The sequence below is a fragment of the Scyliorhinus torazame genome, chromosome 16, assembly GCF_047496885.1.
Source record: "Scyliorhinus torazame isolate Kashiwa2021f chromosome 16, sScyTor2.1, whole genome shotgun sequence".
Lineage (NCBI taxonomy): Eukaryota > Metazoa > Chordata > Chondrichthyes > Carcharhiniformes > Scyliorhinidae > Scyliorhinus > Scyliorhinus torazame.
Window position 1 is genome coordinate 93237964 of NC_092722.1, and position 6000 is coordinate 93243963.

Consider the following 6000-nt stretch of genomic DNA (forward strand, 5'->3'; position numbering starts at 1 on the left):
AAAATGCTTTTCTCGCCGAGAAAATCACTTTTGTTCCACACTGAATGGCCGGCAAAAAATAGTTAATTTCGATGCAAGCCGTTCTGAAACCAATCCGCAAATTACTCAAAATGCTTAACTCGCCGAGAAAATCACTTTTGTTCCACAATGAATTTCTGGCAAAAAATAGTGAATTTCAATGCAAGCCGTTCTGAAACCAAGCGGCAAATTACTCAAAATGCTTAACTCGCCGATAAAATCACTTTTGTTCCACAATGAATGGCTGGCAAAAAATAGTTAATTTCGATGCAAGCCGTTCTGAAACCAATCGGCAAATTACTCAAAATGCTTAACTCGCCGAGAAAATCACTTTTGTTCCACAATGAATGCCTGGCAAAAAATAGTTAATTGTGATGCAAGCCGTTCTGAAACCAATCGGCAAATTATTCAAAATGCTTAACTTGCCGGGAAAATCATTTTTCCACCCCACAATGAATGTCTGGCAAAAAAGGGTAAATTTCAATGCAAGCCGTTCTGAAACCAATCGGCAAATTACTCAAAATGCTTAACTCGCCTAGAAAATCACTTTTGTTCCACAATGAATGTCTGGCAAAAAATAGTAAATTTCAATGCAAGACGTTCTGAAACCAATCGGCAAATTACTCAAAATGCTTAACTCGCCGAGAAAATCAGTTTCTTACCACAATGAATGGTTGGCAAAAAATAGTTAATTTCAATGCAAGACGTTCTGAAACCAATCGGCAAATTACTCAAAATGCTTAACTCGCCGAGAAAATCACTTTTGTTCCACAATGAATGTCTGGCAAAAAATAGTAAATTCCAATGCAAGCCGTTCTTAAAGCAATCGGCAAATTACTCAAAATGCTTAACTCGCCGAGAAAATCACTTTTGTTCCACAATGAATGCCTGGCAAAAAATAGTTAATTGTGATGCAAGCCGTTCTGAAACCAATCGGCAAATTACTCAAAATGCTTAACTTGCCACGAAAATCACTTTTCCCCCCACAATGAATGTCTGGCAAAAAATAGTGAATTTCAATGCAAGTCGTTCTGCAACCAATCGGCAAATTACTCAAAATGCTTAACTCGCCGAGAAAATCACTTTTGTTCCACAACGAATGTCTGGCAAAAAATAGTAAATTTCAATGCAAGACGTTCTGAAACCAATCGGCAAATTACTCAAAATGCTTAACTCGTCGAGAAAATCAGTTTCTTACCACAATGAATGGTTGGCAAAAAATAGTTAATTTCAATGCAAGACGTTCTGAAACAAATCGGCAAATTACTCAAAATGCTTAACTTGCCACGAAAATCACTTTTCCCCCCACAATGAATGTCTGGCAAAAAATAGTGAATGTCAATGCAAGACGTTCTGAAACCAATCGGCAAATTACTCAAAATGCTTAACTCGCCGAGAAAATCACTTTTGTTCCACAATGAATGCCTGGCAAAAAATAGTTAATTTCAATGCAAGCCGTTCTGAAACCAATCGGCAAATTACTCAAAATGCTTAACCTGCCGGGAAAATCACCCCCCCCCCCCCCCACAATGAAGGTCTGGCAAAAAAGGGTAAATTTCAATGCAAGCCGTTCTGAAACCAATCGGCAAATTACTCAAAATGCTTAACTCGCCTAGAAAATCACTTTTGTTCCACAACGAATGTCTGGCAAAAAATAGTAAATTTCAATGCAAGACGTTCTGAAACCAATCGGCAAATTACTCAAAATGCTTAACTCGTCGAGAAAATCAGTTTCTTACCACAATGAATGGTTGGCAAAAAATAGTTAATTTCAATGCAAGACGTTCTGAAACAAATCGGCAAATTACTCAAAATGCTTTTCTCGCCGAGAAAATCACTTTTGTTCCACAATGAATGGCCGGCAAAAAATAGTTAATTTCGATGCAAGCCGTTCTGAAACCAATCCGCAAATTACTCAAAATGCTTAACTCGACGAGAAAATCACTTTTGTTCCACAATGAATTTCTGGCAAAAAATAGTGAATTTCAATGCAAGCCGTTCTGAAACCAAGCGGCAAATTACTCAAAATGCTTAACTCGCCGATAAAATCACTTTTGTTCCACAATGAATGGCTGGCAAAAAATAGTTAATTTCGATGCAAGCCGTTCTAAAACCAATCGGCAAATTACTCAAAATGCTTAACTCGCCGAGAAAATCACTTTTGTTCCACAATGAATGCCTGGCAAAAAATAGTTAATTGTGATGCAAGCCGTTCTGAAACCAATCGGCAAATTATTCAAAATGCTTAACTTGCCGGGAAAATCATTTTTCCGCCCCACAATGAATGTCTGGCAAAAAAGGGTAAATTTCAATGCAAGCCGTTCTGAAACCAATCGGCAAATTACTCAAAATGCTTAACTCGCCTAGAAAATCACTTTTGTTCCACAATGAATGTCTGGCAAAAAATAGTAAATTTCAATGCAAGACGTTCTGAAACCAATCGGCAAATTACTCAAAATGCTTAACTCGCCGAGAAAATCAGTTTCTTACCACAATGAATGGTTGGCAAAAAATAGTTAATTTCAATGCAAGACGTTCTGAAACCAATCGGCAAATTACTCAAAATACTTAACTCGCCGAGAAAATCACTTTTGTTCCACAATGAATGCCTGGCAAAAAATAGTTAATTGTGATGCAAGCCGTTCTGAAACCAATCGGCAAATTACTCAAAATGCTTAACTCGCCGAGAAAATCACTTTTGTTCCACAATGAATGTCTGGCAAAAAATAGTGAATTTAAGTGCAAGCCGTTCTGAAACCAAGCGGTAAATTACTCAAAATGCTTAACTCGCCGAGAAAATCCCTTTTGTTCCACAATGAATGTCTAGCAAAAAATAGGAAACTTCAATGCAAGACGTTCTGAAACCAATCGGCAAATTACTCAAAATGCTTAACTCGCCGAGAAAATCACTTTTGTTCCACAATGAATGGCTGGCAAAAAATAGTAAATTCCAATGCAAGCCGTTCTTAAACCAATCGGCAAATTACTCAAAATGCTTAACTCGCCGAGAAAATCACTTTTGTTCCACAATGAATGCCTGGCAAAAAATAGTTAATTGTGATGCAAGCCGTTCTGAAACCAATCGGCAAATTACTCAAAATGCTTAACTTGCCACGAAAATCACTTTTCCCCCCACAATGAATGTCTGGCAAAAAATAGTGAATTTCAATGCAAGCCGTTCTGAAACCAATCGGCAAATTACTCAAAATGCTTAACTCGCCTAGAAAATCACTTTTGTTCCACAACGAATGTCTGGCAAAAAATAGTAAATTTCAATGCAAGACGTTCTGAAACCAATCGGCAAATTACTCAAAATGCTTAACTCGTCGAGAAAATCAGTTTCTTACCACAATGAATGGTTGGCAAAAAATAGTTAATTTCAATGCAGGACGTTCTGAAACAAATCGGCAAATTACTCAAAATGCTTTTCTCGCCGAGAAAATCACTTTTGTTCCACAATGAATGGCCGGCAAAAAATAGTTAATTTCGATGCAAGCCGTTCTGAAACCAATCCGCAAATTACTCAAAATGCTTAACTCGCCGAGAAAATCACTTTTGTTCCACAATGAATGGCCGGCAAAAAATAGTTAATTTCGATGCAAGCCGTTCTGAAACCAATCGGCAAATTACTCAAAATGCTTAACTCGCCGAGAAAATCACTTTTGTTCCACAATGAATGGCTGGCAAAAAATAGTTAATTTCGATGCAAGCCGTTCTGAAACCAATCCGCAAATTACTCAAAATGCTTAACTCGCGGAGAAAATCACTTTTGTTCCACAATGAATGTCTGGCAAAAAATAGTGAATTTCAGTGCAAGCCGTTCTGAAACCAAGCGGTAAATTACTCAAAATGCTTAACTCGCCGAGAAAATCACTTTTGTTCCACAATGAATGTCTGGCAAAAAATAGGAAACTTCAATGCAAGACGTTCTGAAACCAATCGGCAAATTACTCAAAATGCTTAACTCGCCGAGAAAATCACTTTTGTTCCACAATGAATGTCTGGGAAAAAATAGTAAATTCCAATGCAAGCCGTTCTTAAACCAATCGGCAAATTACTCAAAATGCTTAACTCGCCGAGAAAATCACTTTTGTTCCACAATGAATGTCTGGCAATAAATAGTAAATTCCAATGCAAGCCGTTCTTAAACCAATCGGCAAATTACTCAAAATGCTTAACTCGCCGAGAAAATCACTTTTGTTCCACAATGAATGCCTGGCAAAAAATAGTTAATTGTGATGCAAGCCGTTCTGAAACCAATCGGCAAATTACTCAAAATGCTTAACTTGCCACGAAAATCACTTTTCCCCCCACAATGAATGTCTGGCAAAAAATAGTGAATTTCAATGCAAGTCGTTCTGCAACCAATCGGCAAATTACTCAAAATGCTTAACTCGCCGAGAAAATCACTTTTGTTCCAGAATGAATGTCTGGCACAAAATAGTAAACTTCAATGCAAGACGTTCTGAAACCAATCGGCAAATTACTCAAAATGCTTAACTCGCCGAGAAAATCAGTTTTTTACCATAATGAATGGTTGGCAAAAAATAGTTAATTTCAATGCAAGACGTTCTGAAACCAATCGGCAAATTACTCAAAATGCTTAACTCGCCGAGAAAATCACTTTTGTTCCACAATGAATGCCTGGCAAAAAATAGTTAATTGTGATGCAAGCCGTTCTGAAACCAATCGGCAAATTGCTCAAAATGCTTAACTTGCCGGGAAAATCACCCCCCCCCCCCCCCCCCCCACAATGAAGGTCTGGCAAAAAAGGGTAAATTTCAATGCAAGCCGTTCTGAAACCAATCGGCAAATTACTCAAAATGCTTAACTCGCCTAGAAAATCACTTTTGTTCCACAACGAATGTCTGGCAAAAAATAGTAAATTTCAATGCAAGACGTTCTGAAACCAATCGGCAAATTACTCAAAATGCTTAACTCGTCGAGAAAATCAGTTTCTTACCACAATGAATGGTTGGCAAAAAATAGTTAATTTCAATGCAAGACGTTCTGAAACAAATCGGCAAATTACTCAAAATGCTTTTCTCGCCGAGAAAATCACTTTTGTTCCACACTGAATGGCCGGCAAAAAATAGTTAATTTCGATGCAAGCCGTTCTGAAACCAATCGGCAAATTACTCAAAATGCTTAACTCGCCGAGAAAATCACTTTTGTTCCACAATGAATGCCTGGCAAAAAATAGTTAATTTCAATGCAAGCCGTTCTGAAACCAATCGGCAAATTACTCAAAATGCTTAACCTGCCGGGAAAATCACCCCCCCCCCCCCCCACAATGAAGGTCTGGCAAAAAAGGGTAAATTTCAATGCAAGCCGTTCTGAAACCAATCGGCAAATTACTCAAAATGCTTAACTCGCCTAGAAAATCACTTTTGTTCCACAACGAATGTCTGGCAAAAAATAGTAAATTTCAATGCAAGACGTTCTGAAACCAATCGGCAAATTACTCAAAATGCTTAACTCGTCGAGAAAATCAGTTTCTTACCACAATGAATGGTTGGCAAAAAATAGTTAATTTCAATGCAAGACGTTCTGAAACAAATCGGCAAATTACTCAAAATGCTTTTCTCGCCGAGAAAATCACTTTTGTTCCACAATGAATGGCCGGCAAAAAATAGTTAATTTCGATGCAAGCCGTTCTGAAACCAATCCGCAAATTACTCAAAATGCTTAACTCGACGAGAAAATCACTTTTGTTCCACAATGAATTTCTGGCAAAAAATAGTGAATTTCAATGCAAGCCGTTCTGAAACCAAGCGGCAAATTACTCAAAATGCTTAACTCGCCGATAAAATCACTTTTGTTCCACAATGAATGGCTGGCAAAAAATAGTTAATTTCGATGCAAGCCGTTCTAAAACCAATCGGCAAATTACTCAAAATGCTTAACTCGCCGAGAAAATCACTTTTGTTCCACAATGAATGCCTGGCAAAAAATAGTTAATTGTGATGCAAGCCGTTCTGA